The sequence below is a fragment of the Nicotiana attenuata genome, chromosome 5 (genome assembly GCF_001879085.1).
Source record: "Nicotiana attenuata strain UT chromosome 5, NIATTr2, whole genome shotgun sequence".
NCBI classification, from domain to species: domain Eukaryota; kingdom Viridiplantae; phylum Streptophyta; class Magnoliopsida; order Solanales; family Solanaceae; genus Nicotiana; species Nicotiana attenuata.
This window is the reverse complement of record NC_031993.1, coordinates 40,404,997-40,424,747: the sequence shown is the minus strand read 5'-3', so window position 1 is coordinate 40,424,747 and position 19,751 is coordinate 40,404,997.

The window sequence follows — 19,751 nt, the reverse complement described above, 5'->3', positions numbered from 1 at the left end:
TTGAGGCAGTCAAGAACTGGCCTAAACCAGCATCAGCTGCGGAGATTCGGAGTTTCTTGGGATTGGCAGGCTACTATCGTCGGTTCGTGGAGGGGTTTTCATCTATTGCAGCCCCGATGACCAGGTTGACCCAGAAAGGTGCCCAGTTCAGATGGTCGGATGTGTGTGAGGCAAGCTTTCAGAAGCTCAAGGCAGCTCTGACTACGACACCGGTGTTGGTTTTGCCCACAGGTTCAGGGCATTATACAGTTTATTGTGATGTATCTCGTGTTGGGCTTGGAGCAGTGTTGATGCAGGATGGCAAGGTCATTGCCTATACTTCGCGACAGTTGAAGATCCATGAGAAGAACTATCCGGTTCATGATTTGGAGTTAGCAGCCATTGTCCACGCGTTGAAGATCTGGAGGCATTATCTATATGGCGTGGCATGTGAACGGTTCACAAGAGTCTACAATATTTGTTCAAGCAAAAGGAGTTGAATTTGAGGCAGAGGAGGTGGTTGGAGTTGCTGAAAGACTATGATATCACCATCTTATATCATCCGGAAAAGGCCAATGTGGTGGCCGATGCTTTGACTAGGAAGTCAGCCAGCATGGGCAGTTTAGCCTATATTCCGGTCGGTGAGAGACCGCTTGCTTTGGATGTTCAGGCTTTGTCCAATCAGTTCGTGAGGCTAGATGTTTCTGAGTCCAGGCGTGTGTTAGCTTGCAATGTCGATTGTTCTTCATTATTGGAGCGTATCCGAGATCGGCAGTTTGATGATCCCCATTTGTGTGTCCTTAGAGACACGGTGCAGCACGGAGGTGCCAAGCAGGTTACCATAGGTGATGATGGAGTTTTGAGATTGCAGGGCCGAGTTTGTGTGCCCAATGTGGATGGTCTTCGAGAGTTGATATTAGAGGAGGCCCATAGCTCCCGGTACTCTATTCATCCGGGCGCCGCGAAGATGTATCAGTATTTGCGACCGCATTATTGGTGGCGGAGAATGAAGAAGGATATCGTCGCATATGTGGCTCGATGTTTGAGTTGCCAGCAGGTCAAGTACGAGCATCAGAGGCCCGGTAGTTCATTTCAAAGGATTGAGCTTCCCGAGTGGAAGTGGGAGCGGATCACTATGGACTTCGTTACTGGACTCCCGCAGACTCGGAAGAAGTTCGATGCAGTGTGGGTCATTGTGGATAGGCTGACCAAGTCAGCGCATTTCATTCCTGTGGCAGTCTCCTATTCTTCTGAGAGGTTAGCTGAGATCTATATCCGGGAGATTGTCGCCTTCATGGTGTGCCCGTGTCTATCGTTTCGGACCGAGGTACGCAGTTTACCTCATGGTTCTGGAGAGCAGTTCAGCGAGAGTTGAGCACACGGGTTGAGTTGAGCACAACATTTCATCCCCACACGGACGGGCAGTCCGAGCGGACTATTCAGATTTTGGAGGATATGCTCCGAGCTTATATCCTCGACTTTGGAGGCTCGTGGGATCAGTTTTTGCCTTTGGCAGAGTTTGTCTACAACAACAGCTACCAGTCGAGTATCCAGATGGCTCCTTATGAGGCCTTATATGGTAGGCGGTGTCGGTCTCCGGTTGGATGGTTTGAGCCGGGGGAGGCTCGGTTGTTGGGTACGATCTGGTTCTGGATGCCTTGGACAAGGTCAGGATCATTCAAGATAGGCTTCGTTAAGCTCAGTCCAGGCAAAAGAGTTATGCCGACCACAAGGTTCGAGATTTGGCCTTTATGGTTGGTGAGCGGGTATTACTTCGAATGTCGCCTATGAAGGGCGTGATGAGATTTGGGAAGAAAGGCAAGCTTAGCCCTAGGTACATCGGTCCGTTTGAGATTCTTGATCAAGTGGGAGAGGTGGATTATAGATTTGCATTGTCGCCGAGCTTATCAGCCGTGCATCTAGTGTTTCATGTGTCCATGCTTCGGAAGTATCACGGCGATCCGTCCCACGTGTTGGATTTCAGCACTGTCCAGTTGGACAAGGACATGTCTTATGAGGAGGAGTCGGTGGCTATTCTAGACCGGTAGGTTTGTCAGTTGAGGTCAAAGAGTTTTCCTTCTGTTCGTGTTCAGTGGAGAGGTCAGCCTGCTGAGGCATCGACCTGGGAGTCCGAGTCCGATATGCGGAGCCGTTATCCCCATCTTTTCCCCGACTCGGGTTCTTCCTTCTTATGTCCGTTCGAGGATGAACGGTTGTTTTAGAGGTGAAGAATATGATGACCCAAAAGGTCATTACTTGCTTTTAAATTGAATTCTGTGTTCCGAGGCCTTAAACACCTCTTTTACCTTCACCTCGATTTGCGTGCGCAGTCCGGGCGTGTAGCCGGAAAGCTGTTATGTGAAAAATTTGTGAAATATTGAAATTTTGACTTAAAATGCATCTAAGTTGACTTCGGTCAACATTTTTCGTAAGCGGACCCGGGCCCGTAATTTGACGTTCCCGGAGGGTCCGTAGGAAAATATGGGACTTGGGCGTATGCCCGAATCAAATTCCGAGATCCCAAGCCCGAGAAATGAATTTTTAAAGAAAATTGTTTAAAGTATTTTGAAATGAAACTTGATTAGAACATGTTGGTATCGGGCCCGTATTTTGGTTCCGACGCCCGGTACAGGTCTTATATATGATTTAAGACGTTTCTGTAGAATTTGGTGAAAAACGGATGTCATTTGACGTGATTTAGACCTAAATTGCAAAAGTTGATGCTTTATGAAGTTTGAGAAAAATCCTTTGATTTTGAAGTTTAATTCGTTGTTATTGAGGTTATTTTGGGGAGGGGTCACCAATTTGTTCATCGCGAATGCGGCCACTGGTCCGCGAACGCGAGGGCTCGAGGGGTTAAAGCTCCGCGAACGCGAGACCTGTGTCGCGAATGCGGAGGTCTTCAGGCCTGACTCATCGCGAATGCGATGTGTCTGTCGCGAACGCGAAGAACATTTTTGCCCAGTTATTTTAAAGTCTCAAAAACAGAACACTTACGGGATTTTCATAAAATTTCATAAACCTCTTCTTCTCCAAAGCTCTTAGGCGATTTTTGAAGCATTTCCTCACCATAATCTCTTGGGTAAGTAATCATTAACTTGTTTTCTTTCATTTTTATCAACACCCACTAGATTTCTAGGCCTAAAACATGAGATTAAGGGTAGAAAATTAGGGATTTGGGTAGAGTTAGGGCTTTTTGATTAATTATGATTTAGACCTCATTTTGGGGTCGAATTCTAGAAATAATTATATATTTGGGCTCGTGGGTTAATGGGGGATCGGATTTTGGTTCGAACCTCGTGTTTTGACCAAGCGGGCCCGAGGTCGATTTTTGGGTTTATGGGAAGAATGATTAGAAAGCTATAATTAAGCATTGCAATTGGATTGTTTAGCATTTATTGATGTTATTAAGTAGATTATGTATAGATACGATTGTGTTGGAGCCAAATTCAAAAGGAAAGGCGGTGTTTGAGGATTGAGTTGGCTGTGGAAGTTCGAAGTAAGTGTTCGATCTAACCGTAGCTTGAGGGATTAGGAGTTGATTCCTATTTGCTATTTGCTTCTTTTTGAGTACGACGTATAGGCATGGTGACGAGTATCTATACGTTGGAGTCGAGCATGTCCGTGAGTCTTAAATTGAAATTTTTGTTGAATTCTTAAATGATACTATAGATGCTTTAATTGATGATTCTCGATATTGAGAAAGGATTAAGTTTGTTTTCGTAGAAATTACTTATGATTTGAATATTGGTGTTATCTGGGATGAATAGGGGTTGAATTAAGATTGGTTATAGCTGATTCTCCCTTGCCGGGACGTATTTTCTTTTATTGTTGATCCCTTCCGGGATAGTGTAGTTTATTGTTGATCCCTTGCCGGGACACTTGGTGTGGTTGTTGCTAAGGCATATATATATATATATATTATAAATACGGATCGGGTTGCACGCCGCAACAATATTATAAATATGGATCGAGTTGCACGCCGCAACAGTCTTATAAATATGGATCGGGTTGCACGCCGCAACAATATTATAAATATGGATCAGGTTGCATGCCGCAAAAATATTATATTACATTGGATCGGGTTGTACGCCGCAACAATATTATATTATATTGGATCGGGTTGCAGGCCGCAACAATATTATATTGGATCGGGTTGCACGCCGCAACAGTGGTAAATGTTAAGAGATCGGGCTGCGCGCCGCAACAGTATTACTATTGTTTTGTTGTAGATTCTGAGTTGTTCTTCCATATCTCTCTTTAGTTCCTGCTGAATTGACATGTTCCCCGTAGTATGTACCCCCTCCCATTTAAACTGTTATTTCTGTTATTTTCCGTTGTATATTATATAATTGCACAGGTTTATCTGGAGTCTGGTCCTAGCCTCGTCACTACCTCGCCGGGGATAGGCCGGACACTTACCAGCACATGGGGTCGGTTGTGCTGATACTGCACTCTGCACTATGTGCAGTTACCGGAACAGCATTTGGGCAGTTGCACTTGGGGAGCCAGCCTTCAGTCCAGAGATCCCGAGGTAGTCCTGCAGGTGTCCGCAGACCCGACGACTCTTCTATCTACTTATATGTTCTGTTTTCATTTGTATCCGAGGTAGACTATATCTCTTTTCTTCAGACATCTGTATGTAGTATTCATAGACAGTCCGTGAATGTTGTGGCACCTCTGGGTAGAGACACATGTTGACATTTTCACATTTACTTTGCTATTATAATAGTCTAAGTCTTCCGCTTGATTTCATCTTCCGTAATTATTTTAATGTTAATCGCCTGTTTATTTTAAGTTGTTAAAAGGGATTAATATGAATGAATTAAGATTTCTGCATTTCGTGGCTTGCCTAGCTTCTACGAGTAAGCGCCATCACGACCCCCGAGGGCGGGAAATCCGGGTCGTAACATAACCGCACCTACGGTTGGTCATCCGCAGGTGCGAGATCGGAGAAGCGGTCGTACCCTCGCAGATGCGGCCTAGGGCTGGCTAGGCCAAACCGCAGAAGCGGCTTCAAGACCGCAGAAGCGGTCCCAGCTCGCTTGCCAAATCTCGCAGATGCGCCCTTCTTGTTGCAAAAGCGGGACGGCAGATGCGGTCCCCTGACCGCAGATGCGGAAATCGCTGAAGCAGTAAGCTACATTAATACGGGTTCTAAGTTATTTCTTGCTATTTTTCACTCCTCCATTGGGCGATATTGGAGCTTTTGAGAGAAGACTTCCACCTAGCATCTTGAGGTAAGTTTATCCTACCTATTTCTAGTTTAATACTTGTGTCTTAGGTAGATTAACACAATATGATTAAGGTAAAATCATGGGGCTAGAGCAAAACCTAGGGTTTTGATAAAACTTAGATTTTTCCACGAAATATATTATGGAACGAAGTATAAATCATATATTATTGATCCTTAGGTTACAAAGTACAACTCTCTTCGAAAAATTTCGGAATCCGGGCATGTGGGCCCGGGGTCGGATTTTAGGAAACTTGTGTTTGAGGTTGGGAAATTGCTTTAATAGTTAGAATGCGATCTTGTGAGCTTGTATTGACTAGTTCCTACCCCATTTAACTAGCTTTGGATCGTTCGGCTCCAAATTGAGAGTTCGGGCTCGTTCTTGGTATTGGAAGTGCACTTTGGAGTGAGGTGAGTCTCCTTTCTAAACTTGTAAGAGGGAATTATCCCCATAGGAGTAATAATTGTATAATTTGCCACTAAATGCGGGGGCTATGTAGGCACTAGGTGACGAGAGTCTGTGCGTAGCTACTATCATGTTAATTATCCGGGTAGTTTAGGACCCGTATCATGCTATATTTGTAAGTGTTATATGTCTTCTTGCTAATATGATCATTTAGGATACGCTAGAGAATTGGAAATGAACATAAGTGAACATATGTATTGTAGAACACTTGTATGAGATTAATTGAATATAAATGCACCTTCTTGTATGTTCCTGTTGATAATTGTTATTTGTGGATCGGGTCGATCGCCTCGGTAGAAATAGATGCATCTATGTTCGCACCATTCGACCCTCTGGCAGTGCAGAGTTTCTTTTCTGTTGGATCGGGCCGCGCCCTCGGCATAATGTGCGCATGATATCTATGTGAATTATTATTGATGACTTGCCTGTTAAATGGCTTGAAATGTAAATGGTTAACTGTGCTATTATAATGACATGACTTAGAAATTCTTATTACAACTGTTATATAATTGTGACCTTCATGCCTGGCATAACATCATATTATATTATTTGACCCTAGTAGGTATCAAGTCGACCTCTCATCTCTACTTCTTCGAGATTAGACGGGATACTTACTGGGTACATATCTTTTATGTACTCATACTACGCTTTTGTACTTAATTGTACAAGCTCTAAGGCAGGTACATCTGGCTATCAGACCGGTGCGCGTCCCTGATCTTAGTCCAAGACTTCCACGGTGAGCTTTTTCCCTTCCTGTGCCGATCAGTAGCTTGATGAAGTCTCTCTTACTTTTGACTGTCTATTCTGTTTCAGACAGTAGGATAGGTCTATTATTATTTTGTATATTCTACTAGTTACCCACAGCTTGTGACACCAGGTCTTGGCACACACATTAGTAGACAGTTCTTTTGGGTTGTGTAACTATTACTAAATATTGCTTATTATCATATGTTTTGAATTGAAAAATTTAGACAAGTGTTGTAACTGCTTTTGGTAAGCCAAAAATAAGAATTCACTAATAATTCCGCGTTGGCTTGCCTGACAACGGTGTTGGGCGCCATCACGACCTGAGGTGAAATTGGGTCATGACAACATAGTATCAGAGCACCAGGTTCACGTAGGTCTCACAAGTCATGGGCAAACCTAATAGAGTCTTGTGGATCGGTACGGAGATTTCTGTGTTTATCTTCGAGAGGCTATAGGGTGTTTGGAAACTACTCTTTATTCATTTCCTATTGTGCAGTGGATGGTACACTAAATTTCTCTCTTCTATTCTCTCACAGATAGTGAGGACACGCACGGCATATGTTTCCTACCCGGGAGGGGCTGCTTCCCCCGCTGCTAGAGGCCGAGGTAGAGGCCGAGGGAGGGCACCGACCCGAGGTAGGGGATGAGGGCATCCCAGAGCTGTTCCAGTAGCTCAACCAGTAGATCCTGCGGGAGATCCTATTACCGAGGAGCAGGGCGAGGTGCCCGCAGCTAAGCCTACCCGAGCAGACTTTATGACAGCACCGGGTTTCAAGGAGGTCATGGGCCGTATGCTACGATTCATGGACACCATGACCCAGGCTGGTTTATTTCTAGCAGATCCAGCTACATCACAGGCAGGAGGGGGAGCACAGACCCCTAGTGCTCAGGCTCATGGTCATGCAGCTATAGTGTATCAGACTCCGGGTGCACTACCCGCGGATGGGGTTCAGCCAGTTACTGCAGTGATACCCGAGCCCAGACAAGCTACGGATGGCGACCCGTAGAAGCTGTTGGATAGATGGACTAGACTTCACCTTCCTGTCTTCGGGGGTGAGCGTCACGAGGATGCTCAGGACTTCATTGATAGGTGCAGGGATAGACTACACAACATGAGGATATTGGAGTCGCATGGGGTTGACTTCACGACTTTTCAGCTAGAGGGCAGGGCCCGTAGATGGTGGAAGTCCTATGTTGTTGGCAGACCCGCAGGTTCTCCTCCTATCACTTGGAGTCAGTTCACGCAGTTATTTCGGGACAGGTATATTCCACCCCTAAGAGGGAAGAGCTGCGGTATCAGTTTGAGCAGCTTGAGCAGGGTCAGATGTCCGTGTCCGATTATGAGGTGAGGTTTTCTAAGATATTCCGCCATTCATTGATGATACTTCCTACTGACACGGAGAGGGTGCGGAGGTTTGTTGCAGGGTTGCATTCTGGCATCAGGGCTAACATGGCCCGAGAGGTGGAGATGGGGACTCCTTATCAGTTGGTAATGGAGATTGCTCGGAGGATTGAGGGCTACCGTCTGAGGGGTAGGGAGTAGATGCAGCAGGATAAGAGGGCTAGATTCTCCGAAGAGTTCAGAGGTGCCCCGGCTAGGGGAAGATGTCAGTTTGGGAGGGGACAGCCCAGCAGGCCCCCATATTCAGCACCACTACCTGCTCGGGGTGCTCCGTTGCGCCCCTATTTCAGCGCCGTACCAGAGAGTTCCTACTACCCACCAGTCATTCAGGTTCTTCCGGTGGGTATTCAGGTCCTCGGGGTTCTTCTGATTCTTATTTCAGTGCTATGCCGGAGAGTTCATACCGTCCACCGGCTATTCAGGCTTCTTCCAATGGGTCTGCAGGCCATCAGGGCAGCAGGTCGCCGCACAGCGGGGTTTTTTTGAGTGCGGAGACCTTGGTCATATGAGGAGGTACTGCCCCAGGCTTCGGGGCAAGGCAGTATAGCAGGGTCAGCAGCCTATGATTTCAGAACCGGCTGCCCCGCCACCTAGAGGTGGAGGGCAGACTGGTAGGGGCCGTCCTAGAGGTGGAGGCCAGGCAGGGAGAGGTCAGCCAGCTACTTCTCAGTCAGGTGGAGGCCAGCCAGCTGATCGCTGCCAACTCTGCACTACTAATAAGTAGCAAGAGAGGTCATAATAGCTTTTACCCGATTTTGGGTCGGGATCGAATCCACAGAGAGCTAGAATTGGAGTCGAGTATCTATTTAGGTTGGAATTGCGTATTTGTTCTAAATATCACTTATATTCATTTTTGGTTTTTCTTTATATTCTACTATGATCAAACTACAAATTATAATTGCAACTAAATTAAACTAAGAGTAAATTGCCACAAGTTGTATCTAATGGTTTAAAAGGCACTAGGGTAGTGACTTTCACCTAGGTGGCCAATTGACGGGTACTTGCATCCAAGGCACGATTGACATGATTGGGGAATATGTTATAATTGTTGCTCGATACTACCCACTCTACACCTCTCGGTAGAAAGAGTAATTTTGCCCAATTGACTTTCTCAAGACCAACTGGGTATTCATATTTGGCCAAGCAACTATGGTTCAAGTCGGGTATTACTCTCTCGAGGCATAACCCTTTAATTGGGACTATCAAATCTCTTGAGTCCATGCCAATTCCTTGTTGAGTCAGTTTTGGAGACTTAGGCTCTCTTTCTCAAGAAGAGCCCAAGTAAACTTAGCACAAACTAGTGTTTGCAACCACTAATTCATAAATTAAACCATAAAATTGACCCAAATAACAAACACCCATAGTCAATCTAACCTTAAATCACAACACCCATCAATTACCCAGACTAGGGTTGTGCCACAACCCTAGCTAATGGGTCTAGCTACTCATGCTTGAAGAGAAAATCAGAGAAATAGATGAAGAAAAAGACATATTAATTAATTACTAAAGTAGATACAAAGATTCAATGACTAAAACTACGTAAAAGTGCCCAAAATGGCTAAGAAAAGTCTTCTCACGAGTGCAACTACTGTACTACAACCTCAGATGCCCCAAAAAATGGAAAAAGAATCTATTTATACTAAGCTGGCAAAATTGGACAAAATTGCCCCTGCGGGGTCAGTGCGGACCGCACAAAATGGTGTGCGGCCACACTAGGCTCTTGAACATGAAATTTCGACTCTCTGAACCCAGGCTCCGCAGACCGCACAGAATGGACTGCGGCCGCGGAGGCTTTCAATACGGTCCGCGCAGAATGGACTGCGGACCGCACAGGCTTCATCTTCTGAATTTGGCACCTCTCTGAACTTTGGTTCTGCGGACCGCACAGAATGGTCGTGCGGCTGCGGTGCCTCAGTGCGGACCACACAAAACCTTTTGTGGACGCAGTGCCTTGATGCTTGAAAATCTAACTCTCTGAATCTCCCTACTGCGGACCGCACAAAGTGTAATGCGGCCGCACTAGGCCTGTTTCTCCTGAGTTTTGTCTTGTCTTTGGTACTTGTGCAGGTTTCACTCCTTTTGAGCCGATCTTTGACATCTTGTCACTTTGTTGATCAAACCTGCAATCAAGCACAATTTATGAGCCTTTTGGGACTATTTTGTATGAATTTATAATCAAAGCATAAGCACAAAGGGGTATAAAATGCGTCAAAATCCCTAGTTATCAACTCCCCCAAACTTAAGCTTTTTCTTGTCCTCAAGCAAACAAAATAAGACCCACCCCTTAAGGGACAATCCAAGAAATTTTCAGCTTTCCTAAAGCAACCTCAACTAGCATCAATTGGGACTAACAATTTCCCTCAATACAAATGAATCATTAACAACATTTACTCTTTGAACAACCATGGATCAAGTGCGACACAAGAGCATCAAGAGTTGACTCAACACATCAAAGAACTCTTTCAATTACTTGGTCATTGGTGGAACCCAAACTTCACACATTCCTCAACTTCCTAAAGCAAACCTCACTTACTGCACTATGGCACACCAGAAAACGAGGTTATTGGAAATTCCTCATCTGTCTCAAGTGGAAAGGTCACAAGTCCGGCTCTAGAGTACCAATATGCTTGCCCCTTATGTAAGTATCCACTAATGTAAGCTTCATTTGACTCAAGACTCATATAGGCTTTTGGGAGTCATTGTGAAGGCTATTGGTCCAGGGTACGTCATGTTTTTGTTCAAGTGGGTTCCGATCTTCCCTTAAAGGCACTTCTTTTGATTCATTTGGCATCCATTCACTTGACTCTTTGAGTCATTTTCACTTCTTTCTAAGGGGTTAGAGAGACACATTGTCACTCTTTTTTAGGCATTTCACACATTTTCTCCTTTTTCAAGTTTCCACACCTTTCATTCTTTGCTTTTCTTGAATCCCTTTTTATTCTTTTTCACATTGAACATTCTTTTTGTCTTTTTTCTTTTCTTTCTTCTTCATTGCCTTTCCTTTTCTTCATTTTTGTGCCTTTTTACCACTTTGTTGTAATCCTCGTCTCTCCCCCCAAACTTATACTTTTGCCATGTGCTAAAGGAAAGATCGGGTGCCAAGAGAGGGTATCTTTTAGAACGGGTATAGGCTTGTATCATGGTTCTTGAAAGAAAAAGGTCTAAGGCTCAAAAGGGTTAACTAGGGATCATATCACTGGTAGGTTAAGGAATTGTTCAAACTATCATTTGGATCAAGGAGAGCCTATAATCATGTCTCAAGTCAAAATTCACCTAGGATTCGCCTCAACAAATATTCAGGGCAAGTTCTAGACCAATGGCTCGGGACTTGGACTTGTAATTCAATTACTCACCACACAAGCTAAGGGATTGCTAAAGACATAGAGTCGGGGGCCCACAACGGCCTTAGATAAGATTTAAGCTCACGATGGTCCCGAAAAACCACTTGATGATTATTGGCCAACACAAGAGTCTCAAGGTCACGACTTTTACCATCCTAAACACAACAATTTGTTTTTGACCATAAGATCAAAGGCAAATGTGCTACGCCCAAATGAAGCTTTGCTTGAGGCACCCTTAACTACTAACTACTAAAAACAAAAAGAAAAACGAACTCAAACCCTTAAGAAGGTTGTCACGCCATCCATCATTGGGAAGAGCCACCCGGTTCACACAACACTCCACCTTTGGAAAGAACTATGGTATTAAGAAACTCAAAGGCTTATTGCGAATTTCAAAAACGAAAAGCTGTGATCACAAATAAGAAGCTAAAAATGAAAAATTTGCGGAAAATAGAATGAATATATACAAGAGGGGATTTGAATATACAATGGATGGGATGAATGTATACAATGAGATGTAACTTTATATACAGACCAAAGTGAAATCAAAATGCGATAAATGTAACGAAATATCAAAATTATATACAGACCAAAGATAAAAAGATAAAGAAAGCTTAGAAATGTATCAAAAATATATACAGTCATCCGAATGTATCCATGAAGCAAAAAGTAGGGCCTACCCCTCAAATGAAAACTGGCATTGTCCCCAATGCCAACTAGTCTAAACAAAACAACAAAAACAGAGAGGGAAAGGATATAGAAGACTCCCTAAGCCGTGTCTGTCTGCATAGGATCATGGGTGGTCCCTGGGTCCTCTGTGCGCTCGGGAACCTCAGACTGGTCCCCTGTGGGCTGCTGCTCTGCTGCTGGGACCTGGGCCTGGGCAGGCTCTGAGATACATCCTGTGGCTGACTGGAGGAAGTCTCCGGTGGGTCCGAACTGGATGACAACATCATCAGCTCTAGGAATCACCCTCCTCCTCTTCGTAGGCCTCTGTGACTGCTCCGTCTGTGGGTGGGCTGCTGGTGCTGGGTTCTGGAGCAATAAGTCTACAGGCAGGTGATCTGCCTTTAGTCTGTCTACATCTGCACGCAGCTCCTTCACGGACTCCTTGGAGGCGCGTGTCTTCCTTAGCTTCTTATGGTCCTTAGCAAGCTCCTTGAGAGCCTTGCTATGTGAATCAACTGCCTTGGCGAGCTCTTCTGATTGTCGAGGATCTTCTTCTGGTTTTCTAGTATCTCCTTGAGCGCATCCTCTATCGACTGGGGTACCTGTGGGGCTGGGGGAGCTGACTGAGCCTCTACAGTGGTAGTCAAGATAGACAACTTGGATGATGCTGTGGACATCGAGTTGTTGATACTCATAAGAGCCTGGCTCAATCGGTGGGCAGTAATGGGATGGGCCCAGGAAGATGGAATCTCCGGGCCTGCTGGGGTGGATGGATCAACAGGAATGGCTGTGGATGTGGATGGACCGGGAGGGATATCTGTGGAGGTGGAGGTGGGCTCAGCAGGAGCCACTACCACAACTGGCTCTTCAGACTGGCCAGTTGAAGCAGTAGCTGTACCTTTGAAACTCTTGCTCTTGGGGTTATCATCCCCTTGCATGCTGTACCAGGAGAAGGAGGCCTTTGCTTTGACTCTGACGTCGTAGGGCTTCTTGTCCAGCTTCAAATCCCGAAAGTACATAGTGAGGGTGCTGGGGAAGGGATAGTTCCGGTCATGCTCCGCACCCACGATGGAGATAATCCTCGACATCACATTCCCCACATTGATGGGCTACCCTGCCATGATAGAAGCCACCAGTACAGCCCGGGGAAGAGGAAGGGTCTGGTCATCTGTCATGGGGTCCAACCTGCTACACACAAAGGTCTCCCATCCCCGTGCTTCAAAATTCAAAGTTCGTCTCAATATCTTGACTCCAACAGTCAACCAGTCAGGGGTGGTACTTGGGATTGCCAGGTACTGTGCTAGCCAGGGACGAACCTCCTCGCCCATCTCCAACCTCGCCATGTACAAAGTTTCATCCTCCTCATTGAAGCCCAGGTATTCGTTGAGATATTTCCCATCAAACAACACTGTCTTATTACAAACCTTGGTCACTTTGGAGCCCTTTTTGATGTGGGCTACATTGCAGTAGAACTCCTTGACCATGTGTTCGTTGGCATCTACACACTTCTCCATAAAATGCTCCCAGCCCACTCCGGTCCTAAATTGTCTTTGCACATTGGGGTTATGGGGTAAAAGATCGTTATCAATGAAGCTCCTCTCCGGTATCAATTTTCTCACCGGCCACCACTCCCTAAATTTGTGGTATGCCACCTCACTGACGAACCTATCTCGCCAAACCTCCGGCTTCCTCGTTCTATCTATGCCCCCAACCCTTGGTTCTCCTCCTTCTGCAACTTCCTCAGCTCCCTCTACTTCCTCCTCACCTCCTCCTTCACAATCTCCAGAGAATGAAGCTGTAGGAGAGATGGAGTATTCCCCACTATTGCTGCTGAGCCCTCAGATGACTCAGAAATGACAATAGTTGGTGCTTGGGTAGTGGGTGATGGTGGAGGGGTATCTCTTAGCCTGAATCTCTCCGGCCAATCTTCAACATATTCTGGCACGGAGTCTGAAGAAATTTCCCTTGATGGTTGGTACTCACTCCCCGAGGAATGGGAAGCAGCTCTGTCTGCAGCTTTGATTAGTTTTCTGGTCTTTTTTATGTTTTCCCGAGCTTGGGGAGTGAGTTTTATCATCTTCTTCTTCCCTCCCCGGGAGGGTTCTCCTTTTCCCGGTTGTTTTGAGCCTTTTCCTTGTTGTCTCACCATTGTCTGCAATCGCAATTCAAACAGCTTGTTAGTATCAGTGTGATCAATTAAAAATAGTGTTGCAGAAACAGGGAAGAAAGGTTGCAGAAGTGCCCAGTGCGGACCGCACAAAACCAACTGCGGCCGCACTGAGGCCACCGCGGACCGCACAGAAACGACCGCGGTCCGCACAGGTGGGGGCTTCCGAAACATAGCCTCTGAATCTCAGCAATGCGGTCCGCACAAAAGCAACTGCGGCCGCACTGGGGCACCGCGGACCGCACAAAATTGACCGCGGTCCGCACAGGGTGCCCAGATTTGGCACTAAACTAGGGTTTCCAAATTTTAGATTTTAAGCTAAAATTTTCACCTAATTAGTGTCTCTAAATGATTTCCCAGTCCATTATACTAGCTAAGTCCTCAGGAATTAAGATTTAAACTAACCTAGCATGGATATTTAAGAAAATAGGGGAGGAAGAAAACCTAAAAGCTAAGAAAAACAAAAATTAACAAAATTAAACAAGTAAAAGGAAGATTGTGGTACCAGATAATGAGATGAATTAAAGCAAATACTTTCCAACAATTAATTATGAGCAGAGGGTGTGATGAACAGTGTTTTCTTAGGTCTGAGAGGCAAAAGTGCGAAAAGAGTAAAAGGAGGCCCCAAGGGTCTATTTATAGAGAAAACCCTGGGGCCCAGTCTCACCTACCAGTGCGGACCGCACAAAATGGACCGCGGTCCGCACTGGGCTATTTTGTTCAAGTTTGAGAAGGCAGCCCTCTGCGGTCTGCACAAATTGGACTGCGGCCACAGAGGCCAACCGCGGACCGCACAAAATAGACTGCGGCCGGTGGCAAACTTTAGAGAGTGCACTTCTTCACCTCTGCCAGTGCGGTCTGCACAAAATGGTAGTGCGGCCGCACTTCAAACTTCACAGACCTGTGTATTTATTCAATTATGTCCTGCACTGCATCAACTCAACCCTGTAATATCTCACAACCAGTTAGCCCAAAAATCATTCCTATACTACAAAGAAAATCAAAGAAAAACAAGAAGAAAAACACATGGGTTGCCTCCCAAGAAGTGCCTGATTTAACGTCGCGGCACGACGCATGTTACCATCAATCATTTGAAATGAACAACAGCCACCACATGGCTATCATCAAACTTCCCAAGATAATGCTTGACACGGTGCCCATTCACTCTAAAGACTTCACAATTTTTGTTTTTCAAATCAAGAGCACCAAAAGAGGTCACCAACACAACTTCAAATGGTCCACTCCACTTTGATTTCAGCTTTCCCGGGAACAACCTTAGTCGAGAATTGAATAAGAGCACTAAATCTCCCACCTTGAACTCTTTGACCCGAGCGTATTTGTCATGAAGATATTTCATTTTATCCTTATACAGGGACGAACTAGAGTAGGCATGGAACCTAAATTCATCAAGCTCATTGAGTTGCTCCACCCGAAGAGTAGCAGCTATATCCCAATTAAAATTCAACTTCTTCAAGGCCCACGTGGCCTTATGCTCCAACTCCACTGGTAAATGACATGCTTTCCAAAACACCAACCGGTACGGCGACATACCAATTGGGGTCTTGTAAGCGGTCCGGTAAGCCCATAGAGCATCATCTAACTTTTTAGACCAATCGGTCCTATTGGCATTGACGGTTTTGGACAAAATGCTCTTGATTTCCCTGTTAGACACTTCAACCTGGCCACTTGCTTGAGGATGATAAGGTGTAGACACTTTGTGGTTGACACCATACTTGGAAAGCAAGACATCAAAAGCTCTATTACGAAAATGCGATCCTCCATCACTAATAATTGCCCGAGGTGTACCAAACCTTGTGAAAATGCTCTTCTTCAGAAATGCCACCACACTCCTAGCTTCATTGTTGGGCAAGGCCACGGCCTCAACCCATTTTGACACATAATCAACCGCTACAAGAATGTAAGTGTTTCCACACGAGCTTACAAAAGGGCCCATAAAATCAATACCCCATACATCAAAGATATCAACTTCAAGAATGGTGTTTAGAGGCATCTTATCTTTCTTGGAAATCCCGCCCCCTCGTTGACATTGATCACACCTTTTTACTAGATCACTTGCATCTTTGAACAAGGTTGGCCAATAAAAGCCACAACTCAGAACTTTCGAAGCCGTCCTCGCCCCTCCATGATGGCCACCATAGGGGGAGGAATGACAAGCCTCTAGAATGCTAAATTGCTCCTCCTCAGGTACACACCTCCGGATCACTCCGTCGGTGCAAATCTTGAACAAGTATGGCTCGTCCCAATAGAAGTCCAAACTATCCCGTTTGAGCTTCTTCCTTTGGTTAGAAGAGAGCTCACACGGGATGATGCCAGCCACAAGGAAATTAGCAATGTCCGCAAACCATGGCATATCACACATCGACACAGAAAGTAGTTGCTCATCAGGGAATGTATCATTGATCTCTAGGCCATCACACGGCCTTCCTTCCTCCTCCAAGCGGGACAAATGATCCGCCACTTGGTTCTCACTACCTTTCCGGTCCACTATTTCCAAATCAAACTCTTGAAGAAGTAACACTCATCGCATCAACCTTGCCTTGGAGTCTTTCTTTGTCATCAAATACCTAAGGGCGGCATGATCGGTGTGCACTATGACTTTGGCTCCCATAAGACATGGCCGAAATTTTTCCATGGCGAACACAATAGCCAACAATTCCTTCTCCGTCACCGTGTAGTTCCTTTGAGCTTCATTCATAGTCTTGCTTGCATAGTACACAGGATGAAACATTTTGTTCACTCTTTGACCCAACACTGCCCCAACCGCAATATCACTTGCATNCTCAGACTGGTTCCCAGTGGTCTGCTCCTCAGCTACTGGAACCTGGGCCTGGACCTCGACAGGCTGTGGAACTGGTACATCCTGTGGCTGATTGGAGGAAGCCTCCGGTGGGTCCGCCAACTGGATGATGGCATCATCTGCTCTAGGAATCTTCCTCCTCTTCGGAGGCCACTGGGTCTGCTCCAGCTGTGGATGAGCTACTGGGACTGGATCATCAAGCAACAGGTCCAAAAGCAGCTGGTCTGCCTTCAGTCTATCAACATCTACCCGCAGCTCCTTCACGGACTCCTTTGAGGCCCGTGTCTTCCGCAACTTCTTATGCTACTTAGCAAGCTCCTTGAGAGCCTTGCTATGTGAATCCACTGCCTTTGAGAGCGCAGCCGGAGTGGCGAGGATCTTCTTCTGGTTCTCAAGTATCTCCATCCTCGATCGACTGGGGTACCTGTGGGGCTGGGGGAGCTGACTGAGCCTCTACAGTGGTAGTCAAGATAGACAACTTGGATGATGTTGTGGACATCCAGTTTTTGATACTGGCAAGAGCCAGGCTCAGTCGGTGGGCACTGATGGGATGGGCCCGGGTAGATGGGATCTCCGGGCCTACAGATGTGGAAGGTTCGGGAGGCATGTCAGCAGTAGTGGGGGTAGGCTCAGCAGGGACCTCTACCACAACTGGCTCTTCAGACTGGCCAGTTGGAGCAGAAGCAGGGGCTTTGTAGTTCTTGTCCTTGGGGTTGTCATTCCCCTTCAAGCTATACCAGGAGAACGGGGCTGTCGCCTTGACCTTGACGGGGCTTCTTGTCCACCTCCAAGTCCCGAAAGTACATAGTGAGGGTGCTAGGGAAAGGGTAGTTCCGGTCATGCTCTGCTCCCACTATCGAGATAATGCGGGACATCACATTCCCCATATTTATGGGGTATCCCGCCATAATCGAAGCAACCAATACAGCTCGATGGAGAGGAAGGGTCTGATCATGTGTAGTAGGATCCAATCGGTTGCAAACAAATGTTTCCCAACCCCTCGCCTCAAAGTTTAAGGTCCTCCGCAATATTTTGACCCCAGCAGTCAACCAATCCGGAACGGTACCTGGGATTGCCAGGTACTGAGCTAACCATGGACAGACCTCCTCACCCATCTCTAACTTCACCATGTACAAAGTTTCATCCTCCTCATTGAAGCCCAAGTATTCGTTGAGGTATCTCTTATCAAAAAACATTGTCTTATTACGAACCTTGGTCACTTTGGAGCCCTTTTTGATGTGAGCTACATTGCAATAAAACTCCTTGACCATGTGTTCATTGGCATCTACACACTCCTCCATAAAATGTTCCCAACCCACCCTAGTTCTGAACTGTCTCTGCACGTCAGGGTTGTGGGGTAATAGATCTCTGTCAATGAAGCTCCTTTCCGGTATCAATTTTCTCACCGGACACCACTCCCTAAATTTGTCGTACTCTACCTCACTCACGAACCTATCTCGCCAAACCTCCGGCTTCCTCGTTCTATCTACACCCCCAACCCTTGGTTCACCTCCTTCAGCTGCCTCCTCATCTCCCTGTACTTCTTCCTCACCTCCTCCTTCACCCTCTCCCGATAATGAAGCTGTGGGGGAGGTGGAGTATTCCCTACTACCGGCTGCTGAGCCCTCAGACGACTTAGCAAAAACATGCTCTGGTGCTTGGGCAGTGGGTGATGGTGGAGGAGTGTCTCTTAGCCTAGTTCTCTCCGGCCAGTCTTCCATGTATTCTGGCACGGAGTCTGAAGAAATGTCCCTTGATGGTTGATACTCACTCCCCGAGGAATGGGAAGAAGCTCTGTCTGCAGCTTTGATTAGTTTCCTGGTCCTTTTTATGTTTCCCCGAGCTTGGGGAGTGAGTTTTATCATCTTCTTCTTCCCTCCCCGGGAGGATTCTCCTTTTCCCGGTTGTTTTGAGCCTTTTTCCTCGTTGTCTCACCATTGTCTGCAATCGCAATTCAAACATCTTGTTAGTATCAGTGTAATCAATTAAAAAGAGTGTTGCAGAAACAGGGAAGAAAGGTTGCAGAAGTGCCCAGTGCGGACCGCACAAAACCAATTGTGGCCGCACTAAGGCCACCGCGGACCGCACAGAAACGACCGCGGTCCGCACAAGTGGGGGGTTCCAAAAACATGGCCTCTGAATCTCAGCAGTGCGGACCGTACAAAAGCAACTGCGGCCGCACACGGGCACCGCGGACCGCACAGAATTGACCGCGGTCCGCACAAGGTGTCCAGATTTGGGACTAAACTAGGGTTTCCAAATTTGAGATTTTAAGCTCAATTTCTCACCTAATTAGTGTCTCTAAATGATTGCCCAGTCCATTATACTAACTAAGTCCACATGAATTAAGATATAAACTAACCTAGCAAGGAGATTTAAGAAAATAGGGGAGGAAGAAGACCTAAAAGCTAAGAAAACAAAAATTAACAAAATTAAACAAGTAAAAGGAAGATTGTGGTACCAGATAATGAGATGAATTGAAGCAAATACTTTCCAACAATTAATTATGAGCAGAGGGTGATGAACAGTGTTTTCTTAGGTCTGAGAGGCAGAAGTGCGAAAAGAGTAAAAGGAGGCCCCCAAGGTCTATTTATAGAGAAAACCCTGGGGCCTATTCTCACCTACCAGTGCGGACCGCACAAAATGGACCGCGGTCCGCACTGCCCTATTCTTGTTCAAGTTTGAGAAGGCAGCCCTCTGCGATCCACATAAAATGGATTGCGGCCGCAAAGGCCCACCGCAGACCGCGCAAAATGGACTGCGGCCGCGGTGGCAAACTTCAGAGAGCTCACTTCTACACCCTCTGCCAGTGCGGTCCGCACAAAATGGTAGTGCGGCCGCACTGCAAACTTCAGAGACCTGTGTATTTTTTCAATTATGTCCTGCACTGCATCAACTCAACCCTGTAACATCTCACAACCAGTTAGCC